An 18,484-nucleotide genomic window follows, 5' to 3' on the forward strand; every position below is an offset into this window, starting at 1 on the left:
GAAGCCAGTGAGAATTTTACCATCAGCTCTAATGGAGCAGTACTTCACTGAAAGTATTCCACCAAAAATAAAAATCTGATTTCTCAAAATAAGTAAAGGTATGGATCAATAGTCTGGAAAAACAGTACTTATAGAAGCATGGCCAAGGGACAATTCTTTTCTAAACACTTTAGCCAGTATCTGCCCATTCTTTTTTTTTTTCTTAAAATCTTTTCTTAAATCAGCAGTTTCCAATGCTGATTTAATCACTAGTTATAGAAATAGCAATTTGCAAACCAAATTGTTGTATTTTCAGTCTATAAACACACTGTATGTACAATTAGCACCACCACTTCACATCAAGTTCAAAAAGGCACAAGGATACAGGGTGCCTGGTTGGATCAGACCTTTAGGACATGACACAGTATTACAACTGTCTCTTATAACAACTGTTACTAGCCATTTTCAGGGACTTAATCAGTGGGGAAGTTGCTATGGCAGAGTCTGAGGTGTTCTAAAGTGGGAATATACCTTTCCCTACTCTGCTGCAACTCCTGTACATAGCATTGCTTTTGCCTTCTTTGGGAACCCAGCGCTAAGGCTGAGAGAAATTTTAGAGATGTAAATGGGAACAAATGCCACCATTCTCTACTGACCAGAGACAGTTTTAAAATATGCACTATTATTAAACCTGTTTAGAAAAGCTAGCAGCCTGATGTAACATGAAGAAATGGAGATTCAGAAACAGTCATTGTAAACTACAAAGTTAGTACGGCAGGGATGATAAACTTTCTGAACTCTGGTATTTCAACCATACTATATACATTGTGAGTGTAGCACCAGATGTGCTGCAATGGACATCTAATTCAATTTTGTAAAGTTTTGGTTTTTACTTTACATCAGAAAGTACACAGAAAATATTATCCATGAAGCCTTAAGCATCCCCATGTGATAAACACGTGAAAAATACTCCCTTCCATTTAAATTCTTGTGTTACTGTTGCAACAGCTGTGGCTCATACTCCTTAGAATTACAGACATATGTAATGCAATTGTTTAAGTTCCCTTGTAATTTTTTTCTTGGCAATACATAATACTCATGCCTAAGGAAGACTCTGGGAGTTATACTTGAGCCTAGTCAACCAGATACATGCAGAAGCTGTTTTTTCTCTCATGGAAGAGTGTGTTAGCCATCTATGTTTCCATAGCTAAACGGATACCCCTCCTGACCGACATACAGACCAGCAGTTAATGGTGATTGTTTTCTTGTACTTGGAGTAGAACAGGTCAAAACTGGTTACAGTTAAATAAGATAGAAAGGTTATGGGGGAGTGAAAAGGCTCAGAAACCTGTGTATCTCGGGTTAAAAATACTGCTCTGCTTAAGTGAAATTGCAAATAGCTGTCTACTTAAAGTGTTATTTATCATTTTACACAAGGTTGGGAATATCCCAGTTGCCAAATTTCAGTGCATCAGTCATTTGTTTATCTTGAAAGATTATTGGACACAGAAACTTCTTGCCTTCAAGTTTCTAAATTATTGATTTCATAACCATGCACCCCCTCCAGATATCTCTCCACTCTTCAGCCCCAAGGAAAGCAAGAGAACAATGGAAAATAAGGAATGAACTCCAACTTCTCATTTATAACATCTTAATTTTTTCAGACCACCTGTATTTTCCTTCTCATGTGAAAACTGAAACTGCCCAATAAAGAGATGGTTCACACCACTATCCACAATTAAACTTTGCATAATTCTTTTTAATGTTCAGCACTGACTGAGACCTTTTTTGAAATGTAGTTTTTCTTCAATAGAACTTGGCAGTTCATAACCCTTAATTCACCTGATGTCTTCTAATTTTTGCCTGCAGCTCCCTGCAGTCTTGTGTAACATTCACAAACTCTTTTTGCAGAAGGTTGTAAGTGGATCAATTAACATCTAGGTAAGTAAATCCAATTGTTAAAAGCTATTATTATTGTAATCAAACAGACAGCTTTTCCCCTTTGGGTCATTTAGTACAAGGGCAAATTTAGCACTGTACTAATAACTAATGGCTTATCAACCAGAAGCAATGTAACCTGCTTTTAATTATGGAGAAAAGGCAAGCTCAGGAAGTACTTCCACAGTTCACATATGTAAAATACAGAAACTTCAGAAACATTTAACTTTGAATACATTCTCTTCAAATCATCTCAATTGCTTTTCATTATAATGGTCACGTCTTATCTCTACTGCAGCCACCATTTCCCTTGGAAAAGGAAATTATGTTCATTCGTTGCTTCCATGATGATGTTCTCCGAATAATGTGTATAAAATTAGCCATGCTGTTTCCATAAACCTTTAACAACTTGTTATCATAAAATGTAATTTAAAACTTCCTCCATAAAATAGCTGCTTACTGAATACATAACATTCAACAATTACTTGACAAACATCAGCCTTCATGACTACTTTCAAAGCTACTTAGTGGCCAAGACCTTCACAGTGAATTCATATCCAGATTTGTTTACCACTCAGGAATCAAACTTCATATTAATTTTACTGATCTTCTACAGAATCTCAGCTGTGGTTTGCCAAAACCAAACCTGTATTTCTGCACAACTGCATTACTTCCAGATAATGGACATTTTTAATTTTGTACGGAAAGACCAGTGCTGACAGCAGCAGTGTGAATGTAAAGGCAAAAAAGGTTTATTTCACCATTTCTAAAAGTTAAATCCAGTCTTGATATTCTGTTCAATCCAGAAAACTCCAGGTGACAAAAGCTGAAGAGTAAATTAAGGCCAATGTGTTCCATAAGCACGATTGTTCTACTTCTTCACTTCCCACAGTTTGGGCTTTTGTGTTCATTTTCTAGGTGGGTACGATCTTCTGAAGAACTCACTGCCATGTTTTATAGTTCTGTGGCTTTTCAGTGAAGGGCACACACAGAAAGAATACATACTTGCTGTCTTTATAGCACATGAAGGCATGTTGTGCATATGAAGTTTCAGCTTTATGGAAGAAGTAGAGAGATAACTGTGTTTTTAGCAAGCATAGTGCAACAGAGCAAAATTCAGAGCCTGAAATTTCAGGATGGCCAAACTTACTGGGAAAACAGAAGCAGCAATTTGTAATACAGCTACGAGCAACCTGCTTAACTTTGCTGAAGATACAGAGAATTAAACAAGCATTAGGGATAAACCAAAAAAACCTACCTGAGGTATGTAACAGTAAGAGCTATAAGCTCATCCAGAATTTCTCAGTTATTCACCTGATTTTTCCAGGAAAAAAATTAATTTTGGTTTGATAATGTCAACTTCAACCTTCTGCAACATTGTTGAAATATTTTGTGCAGATCTGTTCATTATAAGCCCCCTGTACTTAAGATATGTCTACTTCTGAAATGCATCCATAAGGTTGGATTTGCATCTCTCTCTTATCCTGCTACTTTATTCCTTCCCCATAAATTCAGTCTTTTCTTTGCAGATCAGAGTGGCTACAGCTTAGATGTTCATATTTGTTCCAGTCCTGGGTATTCAACCTATCGTTAACTTACTGTTCCCCTAACTTCCTCCTGTTCCTCTTCCCTCCTTCCCTTCAACTCACTCACTGTCCAACAATGTTGCATAGTCTGGATAAGAAAGTCGGGAACACAGCTAGTTTTCCACTGGCTTTCTTATAATTCTTTCCTTCCCCCCTTCCTCCCCCCCCCCCCCCAAATTTCACAATTGTTCCATACATTTCTATAATTGCTTTCTCTGTAAACTGCCTTACTGTACACAAGGCTTTCTTGTCCCCAGGGAATGTTCCCAGTAATTAGATCATTACTTTACTGCTCTGCCCTGTCCAGCAGAGGCCATTCTCCTCGTTTGGACAACATACAAATTGGGGCTTATCCCCACCATGAATTCCCACGTGACTTCCAAGAGGAGCAGAGGGTGCTGCATTAGTGGCACTCTCCATAGCACCAAGTTCCAGTGCCAGAACTGGGCCAAGTACCCTAACAGCTCTACCAAAAGCCTACGACTCTAGGCTGGAGGCCACTTGGACCTCGGAAAGTCCCCAAACAGGGAGCTCCATGGAGGTATGTGCTTAGAAGCACTAACTTCATTGTTTTTACAAAAGTCTTTCCTATAGAGTCGAAGCAAAGCGCATGGAGGTGTTCAAATATAAAACCAAGTTTTTGGTATAAATTTGCGAAAAGGGGCTTCCTGGCATATGGCCAGTGCAGTACCTATTAAGCACAAGTTTTGTACATTCAGTTGTAGTTAAAGACAATATCAATGCAAAAGACCGCTTGCTTGATCTCAGATCCTTGGTTATACACATTTAGAATTGGCCTCTAGGCAGAACAGAGGAACACAAACCAGTCATTAAGTTTTTTTATAGCAGTTGGAAATTAAAAAGAAATATCTCAAGCACTGATCTGTCAAGAATTATATTTGCTAAAGTTTCACTTTTGTAAGTGTAGTTGCAGCATTATGTTACTTATTTCCACCTCTTGCAGCAAGACTTTGTTTGTTTAGCTAAAACTCCATTTTCAGTATTCAGACCACAGAGGCCAGATAAGCTGGTTGACAATTTTCTCCTATCCAATTCTTAGGATGGCTCCACTGATATAAGTAGTAGGAGTCCTTAAGCTGCATGCCTCTTAGCAAGTATTCACAGTATACTGTGAGGCACAGGCATACACATGAAACTGGATAGTTTTCATCAAAGCAGAGACCAAGTTTGGAAAAAAAAGCCTGGCAGTACAATCATAAATGTACTGAATTTGTGGCGTAGCTTAATCTGCTATTCATTAGAAACTTTCCTAAAGCATGAGGCATAGGAAACTGCTAGTTTGCACTCTGAATGTAACACTTCATGTAAAATATATTGAGCACCAAGCCTAATTACTGATTTACTATTAATTATTATTTTAGAGTTCTCCAAGTTACTTAAAATTACAGTTCTAATATCCCAGCCAATTTAGAAGTTAACGTGTTACTGCTCTAGAATACTGGTGGAAAAGTGCAGTCCACCACTGTGCATATGCTACCATCTCTGTGCAAATCAGGTACGAAATGTAAGTAAGATTAGAGGAACTGCCTAACCTTGAAGTCAATGATCTTAATGCATGGCAACACACTGCCCTCTGTTCTAGTACTTAAGGTAGCAGATGGTAGCCAACATCATCCAACAAGGTATTTAAAGCATAATAAGGACAAGTCCAAAGAGAATACTTGTTGAGAAACCAACAGAAACAACTGGAATATACTGGAGGACCTAGGAAATCAACTGAGTTTATGAAAATCTTTGTTAGCATTGGAGGGGGGACAAGGTAATGCTGAGATGAGTGTCTTGAGATCCCCTTCACGTTTTCAGATTACACATCTGTCTCTCCTACTTCACAGCTATAAGTGAAAGATATTTCATTCACATATTATGAAGACACTTTTTACTTTTTTAGGGGTAAGAAAATTACTAAGACCCTTTTTATAGCATGAAAATTAGGAAATATCAAATTCCTTACTTGCCAGAATTACACAAACATTTATTTTAAACTTCATTGTGCTAATCCAAGGTTCCAGTCACTTTAGTGAGTTCTAAACATACTTCATTAGTAGTACTAAACATTCTTACAGATTTAAGTAGTAAAATGTCCACAGTTTCACAGTGGACAGCAGATGAAGCAGATGAATAGCAGTTTAAGTCTCCTCACATAAAGGACACTTCTGAGTCCTATGCTTCCTCTTCTCTTCACCTGTTTTCCAACCTAATTTAGCAATAAAGATTAAACATTTAGTGTGACCCTCAGCTGCCTTTTTCATGGTATTTGTGATTGTTCACCATCTGATCTATCCATGTCATTACATAACAAAACCAGGAAAAGGATTAATTCAGGTTGTGTGCTTAGAACATGCAATGATTAAGAAATAAGGCTTTCACAGAGTAGAACATAAAAGAGGTTTCAGTCGGATTTGAAAAGCATAAAGTATCTGCAAATGCAAAGGATCAGGTACAGAAATGAAACCCTTTGTAGTGGCATGATCTGTAAAGAAAACAGGATGGTCACTTAAGAGTAGGAGGAGAGGGAAGGGTGAGAAACAGAGAAGAAAAATTAGCAGCACTAATTTTTTAACAAGTTGATTATGTTTGATCCAATAGCATAATCTGTACAGATGATGTTTTCATTTGGAAAATGATTTTTTTTCTGTTTTATATGAATAATTCATATTAATTTTAGTGGGGCAAATAAGATTATAAATAATTTATCTCAGTACTTGAAGACTGGATATTTGATATGAGTGCAAATCTAATCTAATCTATACAAAATACATGTATGTCTAAGGACTGTTAATCTTTTGTTTCTGTATTCTAGAAATCCAGGATTTTTTAACAGATACCAAAATATTTTCCTGGCACAAAAGTACACAAATTAAACCAGATTCCATTACCTAAAGAGGTATTTTAATATTAATTAATATTATTAAATGAATGGTATTAATGAACCTTGTGAAAATGCCTTTAATGTTGCTAGAGTATTTCACTTTCAGATATATTTTGCAGTGCCATGTATGCAGAACACCACCCTTCGTGATTTCCACATAATACGACTAACATTTTACGACAATGCTCTCCCAGCCTTTACTGATCTGTAGCTCAAGCCAGAAGATGTTATCTCTGTATTTAATAGCCTTCACCATATTTTTCTTTCATAAAACTCTCCAGTCACTTTTGGGATCAATGTAAAATTTTAACAAACACAACAGCCAACCTCTGTCAGTTGTTGAGAAAACACCTCTTTTTGTTTGCTTGAACCTGCTACCTGCTATTATAATGTAATTCCTCCTAAATCTTGTACTGCAAGAGATAGCAAACAGGCATTCCATATTTTGTCCATGCCACTCAGATTTGTTTACCCCTAGTATCTCAGTAAGACGTGTTCTAACAGAATCAGAGTCACTAGGCTGATTCCAGTGTATAAACTTGACTGTTTTCATTCCCAGAGGCTTTTGTTTAAAACACAAGTGTTCCCATTTCCGTCCACACCACTGAAATACTCCATGGAAATACATGGACTAGGAGCAACTCTTACAATCTAATCCCTGGAAACCAGAATTGAAATAAGAGTTAGGGTTGCAGTCTACATTTCTGCAACAGTCTAACTATTAAAGATGGGAAAGAGTTGCTTAGTGCGATCTATGTAACAGTTTTATTGTAAAATAAGCATGAGCAGGCTGAATGGCAAATACCTTATAACAAGAAGGTGCATTGGATTCCTAAAGAGTCTCTTATGGGACTGAGCAGTAGAGGGTAATAGTCTACTGGCATGTCATGAATGATGTGCTCCACTAGATGCATCCACTTTCATCAGCGTCTATCGTTTGGTTGACGCTACTATATTAAATTTAAGTGGACAGTAAAAAGGAAGAGTTCTCCACTACAACATTAATAAAACTTCCTAGTATGTATCATATTGTATTATATTCTTTTTTGGACAGTCTCATCTGTAATCGCATAACAGATTCACATCTATTCATCCTTTCATCCTCTATTAGTAACACATTTGTCTTGGAATACTACGTATGTCATATTGCTATTTTTATTTTAAGGAGTTTTTTTAACCTCAAAGCAAATGTTTATTTAAGTAATTTACTCCTGTCTAGCAAAAGTGCACACAAAAGAAGAATCCCTTCACTACCGTGTGTTTTATTACCAGGGCAAGCACTTTCTCTATATTAATAGCTAATAATAAGTATCCACACTGAACACCTAAGCAGAATGGCATTTCAGTTCTTCACCCACCCCTTCAATAGGACTGCCTGAAGATTAAGTTTCTACACCATGGAGGCAGAATAAAATTCCCTCTTTCAAGGGCCACATTCTTATTAAAGGAGGGCAGGAAAGAAGGATGGGAAACGGTCTGGTTGTTGACACTACAGTTATTTACATAACAAGAGACCATTTATCTCATGGTACAACACTATTCTAATGCTGAGCAAATTAAAAGGTCAATATTGTGACAAGAGCATTTCAAATTTAAAATATTTTATTTAAATGTTCAGCTATTTGACAGTTCAAGACTGGAGGAGAAGCATGAGCAGTTAGTTATGGGTGCATAGGCAATATAGAGTAGCTAACATTTTGAACTTGTTTGTGCATGTGCAGAAATATACAGAGCATGATTATCGGCAGTAAACTGCAAAGAGGTACACTTCTTAAAAATGCTTTTATCAACATTGTGGAATCACCTGAAGAGCTCTCCTGTAACTGTTTGGCTGGCCTTTCTTTCCCCTCCCCTTTCCGCTACACAAAGCAACAGTACAGAAATGCAGAGTTGAAATACAAGAAAAGGTAAAGAAAGAGCTAGTGTAAAATTGTACTGGAATTTGAAGTTACACTTACACTGAAAGATGCCTCTCCGTCCTGATGTTCCCACCAAATTTTTCTCAAGTGCTGTTCAGTGCACTTACTACAAAAAGGAGGTATATTTATAATGCAATGCAGTCACCATTATAATTTGTTAGGGCTTAGAACCATAGCATATGGGGCGAGCTCACTGAAATTTAACATTCAGTCAAGTGCAACAAGACTCGGAGCAGTTCATTGCTCCCCTTCTCTAATTCTAAATGAGTATGATTCAATTTATCTTTTCTTACCAAGACACTGATGCTTATTATCCATAACCGTTACATTTCCAACACTTCTCTCCAGCTGGGCATGTTAAGGGCATGCAGAAGAAGTTAACACATTTCAGTAGTACTTCTGTGAAATGACTGTGTGATCTTTCACTCATCCTGTCAAGAAACATGCTGCCATTCTTGATGCTGACATTTCCAAGTTTATTTTTGGAGAGGAAAAGGGGTGAAAAGCACCATTTTATATATGTTACAGCAACACAGCAAAGAACTTACTCAAATACACTACCAAGCACCTCCTCCAAACACTCATTTTTAGGTACAACAATGCCGTTCACTGTAATGCAGTCAGTTCTCTCCACCATATCGCTGATACCAGTGTTCATCAGAGACACTTAGTTACTCAGGACAATCCTTAAGGGCAACATATGGTCTAAAATACCACTAGCTAGAAAGCTAGTCATCACCACTCCTTTATTCCAACACATATGTTCCATTATTTCAGATATAAGCACAGATACTTTCACAGTTCCTAAGAGCTGCTCACAGATTACTCTGAAAGAATTCTGAAAGAATTCCTTGTGAGTTTTAAAGCTATTATACGTAAGAAACAGCAGAAAGCACAGAACAGACTTTCACAACACTCTGCAGCAGTTAACACATGATACCAACTTTGTCTGAGATCGGCTTCAACCAATCTCAGACACGGGGGCTGACTTAGGAGCTAGACAAACAGGAACTGTAAACTAGATTTCACACTATCCTAAATGATGCAGAAACAGATGACTCATTCCCTAGCAAACAAAACAGAAAATAAGTAGACCACCACCAGAGTTCCACAGCAAAATAGTCTCCGAACAGTCTGGTTCCAGCTCCTTAAGGACCAAAAAACCCCAAATTTCCATTAGAAACTTTTCTTGTCATCTTTTGTGCAATGGAACACAAGGCAAATGTATCCCAAAAACATATGCAGGATTATTTCAGAGAATGTATTTGCAACATATGCACAATCCTTTATAATGTATTTTTCTCACACAGCAAATCTGCCTTGTAGGCATTTGAAGTATCACATTACACAAAATTCCATTTCTGTTTCCAACTCCCAGCAGGATGGCATATATTTTTTACTATAATTCCAAATGTATTTTGGTGACCAAAGAAACAGACAGGCACTTAAACTGCTGAAGGTCATTCAAAAACCTTACCAGGTGCTTAATTGTTAGTTAAAACTAACAGGTAATAAGTACCTAATTTGCTTGAACATCATGTGGATTTTTTTAGGAGAGCCTTTTTCCCTCTTCAGCCACATAAATGCTTTGAAAACCTGGCCCAGTGTCATGCGGCACTTCCCACTCCAGCTTGTGTAACTTCAGGAATATCTAGTTGCCTTCTCAGTCACATATTCTCCTGAAGTAAGTGAATGTTTTTCAGTGAAAAAAAAACCAGATCAGTTCAGATTAACCAGATTCTCTCATCAGACACTAAAGATTTGAAGAAGGAATGCCTAAATCTTAGTAAAGTGGAGGCAAATGTAGAGTACATCCCCAATTAAACAAATAACACTGTTCTTTTAAGTACCCCCTACACAATGAAAATAAAAAAAGCCCCACCACACCAAAATCATCAATAGCAAAATAAACACAGCTTTCAATAACAGAGCTGACCAAAGGTTCACTACAGTTCATCTCTGAAGCATAAAACATCAAGACACTGGATCACATGCCTAAATACAGGATGGCAGACTTCTTATCTTGCCTGGTAATTCCTCTTCCTAAAAATGTCTGTATAAGTCAAGAGAAAAAAAAAGGTAATAGGTATCCACAGAAAAGAGCACTTGTCATAAGAAGTATTTCTTTGTGAAGTAAAGCTCTTCCTGGACTCGTTACAGCTTTTTTGGAGCACATTATGTGGTGTTGTGCAACACGTGCATTCCATAGGACAAAAAAAAGTGTTCATGAAACGGCTTGGGCAAAGCAAGAAGATTTCCCTTTCTTCATATTCCTTTCCTTTCTGGTGCAAGTGCTCCTGATTTTTAGAAGATTCAGCCTTGTAAAGCTGTACCATTGGTCATTTCAGTGCTTATTTGCTGATAATTTGATCTCTTCGCAATGAAAGCATTTGCTGAAATAACCATTTTTTTCATTCTTTTTTTCCTTGAAAGGATAGCAAAACTACCTGTAATCGCACCAAGGATTTCAAAGTGGGTATTTCCATGTTTAAGATTAATGCAAATATTTTTACTTGTAATTAGATATCTAAATTCAATCTACTGTCTGCATTGCAAATGTGTTTGAATGGCATTCTGCAAGGTACTGAGATCTCTACCTTGATACGAAACCTATTAAAACATAATGCTATCCACTGACAGAAAGCAAAAAGTTATGTAGATGTGCTCGCTAGATAAAAGGCAGATTACTCAGCAGCCTGCATGGTCAGACATTAATGAAAAATGTATTAATGGGGGGAAAACGAAGAGTTTTGGGCTGCTTTTGATAAATCTGAACTTTCAAAGCATCCCATTAGAGACTCAGTCCAATGAGTGTTTGTTTAATACACACTATATAAAAGGTTATAATAATGATATGATGTCTTCTTTGAAGCTTCAGATATCTCTGATTGCCACGCAGTAATATAATCTTTACTCACAAGTGAAGGATATGTTACTGAACAGAGATAGCAAATCAGCCTTCAAAGGCAACGAGCATATTCCACTGAATGGCAGGCATAAAGCAATTTCACAACTGTCCATTAGTAGGGCTCAGATACCTTCCAACCATGTTGTACTTTGCCACTATCACTGTTACAACATGGTCCTATTTTAATCCTTACGACTGCTGGCAGAAGATGTAGCTATATTAGTCACAAGGAGGAAAAGGGATTATTTTTTCCCCTCTCATGCTGAATATTGTTCTAACAGACTTTTTTTCTTACCATTAAATGCCCATTAATTGCAATCTCTTGATAACAGAGCTAATACAGGGAGCAGTTCTCTCCGCAAAAAGTTCATCTTCCAACTGGGAAGCAATGGAGCACAAAACCCTGATAACCATTACACTTCCTTTTCCCTGACAGGGTTGTCTTTTACTAGCAACAAAGGCAATGATACACATCATTCTAACAGATATATAGCTTACTACAAAGACTTCTGTTTATGTTTGGCAAGTTAGAAAAAACTACTCAGATATCTATATTCTTACAAGTAACACATTTCATTTCAGCACAGGACTTTGTTTTCTCACTGTCGTGAAGGAAGACTCCTCATAAGCAGTCTAATGGTACTGAAGAAATACTTCTCAGCTCAAGCTCTTTTTTCATTGTTGCTATCAAAGGGGCCAAAGGTGATGCTCCACTTGCACAGCTTTCACACACATGGCAGTCTGTGTCTATGTTCGTAAAAAGGAGATACTTGTTTCCATATTGTTTTTTTTCTGTGCTCAAACCTCAGATCATCTGGAAATTCCCATACAATCAAGGTGAAACCAAACAACTAGTAACTATAACTTCAAATACAGACTGGAAGGAGCAAGTGGGAAAAATCTCTAGGGACTAGAGTAGATACTTTCATTTTGCACTAAGTACCAAATAGTTTTAGCAAGACAGAGACAAACATGCTTGTTCTGCCTTGTTCATTCAGCTTCCTTAAGTTCTTTTTGGCAACATTCTAGGTGAGCTGTTTTACTAATTTCATAGTGGATTACAGATAAAAATATGCTTTTACATCCATCAGTAAGGATTCTTCCTTCCTTCTTTCTTCCTCTTTCCTTCTTTCCTTCTTCCCTTCTTTCCTTCTTTCCTTCCTTCCTTCCTTCCTTCCATCCTTCCTTCCTTCCTTCCTTTCTTCCTTCCTTCCAGATTAAACCCAGTTAGTATATGAAAAAACTCACTGGTATAATTCTCACCATTTCTAGGAAGCTTTTAATGGAAATTTGGAAAAGTAGCTTTCAAATGCTCTCTTAAAAGTAACTCTCAATCAGTTGGTTAACTTGCTTTTCACGTGTAAACTAGAGAAACATATCATCATGATCATGACTGAATTTCTGGGGAATCCTTTCCTAATCTGAGATTACATTTAGGCCTCAGTTTTTCAATTTGGATATCACCTAGTTCAATTCTTTTTCTCTTTTCTTTTACTCTTCTAGTGAAAGACAGTCTGCCATTCTAGTATATGTATATGTATATGTATATGTATATGTATATGTATATGTATATGTATATGTATATGTATATGTATATGTATATGTATATGTATATGTATATGTATATGTTGTATATGTATATCTACATCTACATCTACATCTATAAATTTTCTTCTAAAATACACATTTTAAGAAACTTTATTTTCATTTGTATCTTCTTCAATATTAAATGTACTGGGTACTTTTTATTGAAAACTGAAATTACCATGTTTATCAATTCCCTATTTCAATTCAGACATCCAGTGGCAACATCAATAAATCAGGTATAAATGATCCTTCCCCCTGCTTTGCATGCATGTGCATCCAGTTCCTGAAACCACATGGTATCAGCACTGCCAATAAGAACCTATCCTGTCAGATGTCTGGGAGAAATCTTAACTTCAGCAATGCGTCCTGAGTTATATTGCTTGGCCCACCACCAATGATTCTTAAATTGACTGATTATATACATGCTTAAAGAGCCATCTTGCAGTGACAAGTATGTTGCATTTGCATTTTAGTAACACAGAGTATACCGATTCATTTAACTGCATCAGACAATATTCGGATTTTTCAAATTACATTTTTTAAACATGACTATAAATTTCCATCTTAAATGCTATTTCTATCAAATAACTGCCAACTTAAAGCCAGAAATTCACCACAAGGACAGACAGACATCTAAACGCCACTGTTACTACAAATTCTTTTCTAAAAGGTTCCAGGATGCACTGGAGAATAAAACACTGGCTTCGTTTCTTGAATAGGATATGGTAGAATGAAGCCAGGGCCTTTCCCACAGCAGGAGTGCTGTTGTGGAGCTGGAGATGCAGGCAGAAAAGAATAACCGTACAGCACTGTGAGAGGAATAAATTTATGAGATTTACAACACAGAGCATCCCTTAATCAACAGGAAATAGAGACTTATGCCTATGTTCTAAGAGATATGCAACAACCCAGGGTGATAGCATTCAGTTAGCTAGAAGATTTTGCTTCTGGGTTACTGAGCTAGTAATTTTTTCTAGCTGAAGCAGTAAAACTGATTTATGGCAAAAAGAAAGCATTCAGGAAATAGATACACTCACCTATCTAGGAATTTTCCTAGGACTAGGATAACAGTTCTGTAACAGCTCTACACTGGTAGCAACATAGTGAAAGTAAACAAACAGGCAGAATATTATTGTGGGTTTTTATCAATATATCTGGACCTAATTTACAGTCCTTCTGGGACAGCACCTTTAGGTCCTTAATCACAAGAATGGTTTTAATCTTTTTCTAAATGGCTACAGTGAATTCAAAATTGTGCACTAATTGCAACAGCTGATATGACTTTTTCTGTTCATCTGGATCCTAGAACTTTAAGCAAAATCATTCCATCATCAAATTATACCACTTATGAGGTACGTGAAAACTTGAGGTCTAAGGTATTTGAAAGTATCCCTGTAAAGTGTTGTCTCAATGAAGTAAAAGGACTATTTCTGTTTGACAAATTGATTCTTTAAAATGTTATTCTAATGGATGAGACCCTGCATTAAAATGACATTTCAGCTTTTATGGTCAGGCATGAACAAGCTAAAGGAGATGATACACATTTTCTTAGCTAAATTGTGTTTGTCATAGAAACATCAAAGAAAAAAACTCACACTGCTTTCTATAGATTCTTTTAATTCAAAAATGATCAATCAGTATTCCAGTTCAATGTCTGAGTAATGCAACCTTTATCTGATGAAGATAAGAAATGGCAGTTGCAATTACAGAACTTTGCCACAGAATAAATACAATTAAGTTATAGATTACAGTTACAGATATTAATGCATAGCTCATGCAGGGAATTCAGATCCTGAAAAAATCTTTGAAGGGAAAACTTAGGCAGCCTTAATGGCAATGACAAAGCATTTAAACTGGATTCAGGTTTTCAATCCACATTAAAGTTAGCCCAGGAGGAAGCATGCTTTAGTGGATAACATAAAGGGTTATATTCGCTAACTTGCTCTGACTAGTGGCTTATTTCATGACCTTGGCCAAACCATGTCGCTCCCTAAGTTTTTCTGATTTTACAAAGGCTAATGATTTTTACCTGCTTCCTTGAAGCCTGTGCATAAAGAGCATTGAATAAGTGCTCAGGAGAATTACGGAATGAATAAATTCAGTATTCTCCATTTCTTTTGAAAATCAAGGTCAGCTTTATCCATTGGCTATTATTTCTCTACAGCACAGTTTTTCATAAATGCAAACCACTTTAATAAAAGTGAGTTCTCAAGCCAGTAAGATCCACTGGATGATTTTTTATTATTATCAAACTCAGTAACATGATCACTAGTGACATTATGAAGTCTCTAAGAGCTAAGCCAAAGTCCTTAGTTAGAGAGGAGGATGACTTCTAATTAATAAAGGGTGTAACACCTGCATCCAACTCCATCAGCAAAAGCAGATGGAGTAAGAGATAAGAATGACTGAAGACAGACAGTCATTGGTCAAAAAAAGAAAAAAAGAAAAAAAATCCAACAGCAGAAAGCCAATTATTTTATTTCTAAAAGACTGATTAAAACCATATTTTTGTGCATCTTTGTTTAAATTGAAGGTAAACACGAAACGCGCCAAACTGGCATAACTGGAAGCTATGTGTGCGTCCTCACCCTACCACAGCATTTGCAACCTGTCCCCACTGTTCTGTCAACAAGATGTCAGACATGTTCCTCTACTGAGATGTGAACGAAGGAATTCCCCCTTCTCTTAGGTGTCGACAAAACGTTTGTTCCCGCAGATTTCTGTTTCGGCATGATCAGCTAAGAACTGATATTAAATAATAAGTGTTTAGCCAACAACCATATGTACAACTGGTCAAACTTCCATTTCTTCTCTGTAGGGTCCAGACCTGAACAAGCAAGCAAGCTTAAGAGTCAGAAGCCAAAACTCTAACTCCAAGACACTGAGGTAGGCTTGGTTATACTTAGTTGTACCTGACCTGGCAAGAAAGCTTATAAGCTAGGGATAGCCAAGATAGTTTAGTGCCATTTGATACTGGGGGAGGGCAACCATTAACAACTGGGCATTAATCAAACACTATTTGCTGATCCCATTTTGCAAACAATACCTTTTGATTCTGTACTCTCCTGCTGTACACATCTCTCCTACCGCTCCCGCCACTCCTTAGTAAATTCTCTGCCCAGCAGCTGACAGCTATCTTCACCTAGCTGAATCCCCAAGGCCTGCAAGCCATCTTACACACTGACAAGAAGTGGATTGCCTCCCTCCAACTTACTTTTAGTTGTCATAATGTGACTACTCGTGTTTGTGCTGAACAGAGCCCCAAGCCTGGTGAGATAGCACCTCTGACAGTCTTTGCAGTAGCAGCCACCACTGAATACATTTCAAGTGATTAATTTTCTTAAAAATAAAAATAAACCTAGTGAGTGCACATGTGCTAACAAGTTAAAAATAATAATCGGTGTCTGTGACCATGCTGCTTCTGTCTGAATCCTTCAGGGGAATTCAGTTGCTAAGAACAACTTACGCAGCTTGCCATATTTCTATGTGTTAAACAACAACCAAATAACTATAGGCAAAAGTCCCAGCTGTCAAGCATGAGGAGTGTATGGGCTGATTGGGGGAGTACAAGGCATTTTTCTCCTGTGTTATATATGCATATTAGATAATTTAAAAGGAATATGAAATGAGGGAAGGACAGAGTGGGAAGCATGCTACCGTCTCTTCAAAATACCATGCCCATAAGTTTACAGAAAAAATTCTGTTTGACCAGTAGCTCTGTTCTGTATATAGTGCTCCTAACAGTGCTTTACAGCATAGTCTTTCCCAAGGAGAGTGCATTACCAGCTCTTTCAGATAGCAAGAAGGCTGAACTTCGTTCAGCTACCCATATAGGATTTCTCTTCCGGGCAGGTCTCAGATACAGCGAGAGGACCTGGAGGCGAGTGTTAGAAGTAGCATCCATGACTGCTGACTCATTTCACAGAAACAACATTTGGGCCTCACTTTTCAATCTTGTCAGTCTAGGCTCTTTTTATGAGATGTTTTGTTTCAAACTGCCACTAATCAATATTGATTTGCAGGACAGAGGCAAGAAAAGCCATCTTTGTTTCTCCACACACAAATAAAGACTGAAAAAGTTACTTAGGCTTTTAACAAAAATCTTTCAATTTTTCATGACTTTTTGCTTTATTTCCAAGGTCTTACTACTCGGCCATGAAACTTCTCCCTGGGCTGAAACCCGACACTCAAGCCATGAGCTCAGAGCTTTGGTTTTTAACATACATATTGGAAAACCTGAAGAAGACACCTCCCTCCCCCCAGTCCCAGGGTTCAATACATGCTACACATGGCACCCCTAGTGATTTTACTGGTGGTCTTGCAAGGAAAGGATGCTGAGAACAAAATAATCATGACAATTAGGAGAAGGCAGCTTTTCTTCATTTCCCCAAACTTGCACTCGTGGCATAGGAAGGAAATATTGTTTTGCCATTTTGAGAGTCTGTCTCTATGTATGTAGTATATAAACAATAAACACAGAGCAAATAGAATAATTTCTAAGATTTGTAGTAGATAATAAGTCAAAATTTTAAAGCGGAAATGTGGTGAGAGGCAAGTCAGTATAGCAAGGCACAGACTCAAGAGAATCCTGAGGATATAGTGGATCAGTGATCTTCAGATTTACAATTGTCCACACAGGGCTTTAAAAAAAATTGTGTTAACAGCATCTGTACTGTCTCTTGGCTCTGTATGATTTAGGCAGGCATTTGAATGTGGTACAGGTTTTACTGCCTATCAAGATACTGATTCATAAACTGAAAATTCTCTTTGTGGACCTTAACACAGTGCTCTGTAAAAGCTCATGAAGCATCACAGAGCTCTGTCAAGTCAATATTTCATGTTTTATTAATTCACTACTTAGCCAGTTCTTTGATTGGTTACATTTAGTGTCCGTAAACCTCCTAGTTGCATGAAAAGTTACCTGAAAAGGCTCAAAGGAGCTATTTCAGGCTGATGGATAAACACATGCTTAGAGAATACCTAATACGGAGTTTATGTAATACACACACTGAAAAAAAAGTTATTTAAACAAATAATAATGGATGAGCATAAACAAAGCATCATGGTAAAAACCTGTACAATTATATGGGTATGTTGTTAATTAATTATGGCCTTATATGTAAAGGATGTTCTCATCTCATAATTACTTTCTCTGAATGTGCCTAGCTCTGCCTATCTACAGCAATAGAACTGTCTATTTCTTTATTAGTTCTTAATGGATGTTAATTGTTGATCATCACATGATACAGTTTCAGTCGCTTCTGCATCTTACCAAAATGACTGTTATATAGGAAGCAAACTACGTCAGAACTAAAATCAGTGAGCATATAAAATCTCTCACCATGAGCATATGCTCTGATTTTAGAAGGTGATTGTAGACATTCAGATTCATTCCTCATAAATCCACCACTAGGCATTTGGAGATCTAAGCTATAACTGAGTACCTGTTTATACATTGGACATCATCTCTTTAGTACACTGAAGGAGAGAATAACTTCCAGTTGAAAAAAACAGTGTGATAATGCACTTAAAGGTTATTATGCGTGTGCACAAGGGAACTGATGTTGCTTACACAGCTGATTTTGAGTGGTTGTGAGTGGTTGACTTGGGAATGATAACCTTTTCTTTTTCTTGTTTTTATAGAATCTTTTAGTATATACATAAAATGTCTAAATAA

The sequence above is a fragment of the Nipponia nippon genome, unplaced genomic scaffold (genome assembly GCF_047370975.1).
Source record: "Nipponia nippon isolate SJK-2023a ecotype South Korea unplaced genomic scaffold, ASM4737097v1 scaffold_7, whole genome shotgun sequence".
In the NCBI taxonomy this organism is placed as follows: Eukaryota; Metazoa; Chordata; class Aves; order Pelecaniformes; family Threskiornithidae; genus Nipponia; species Nipponia nippon.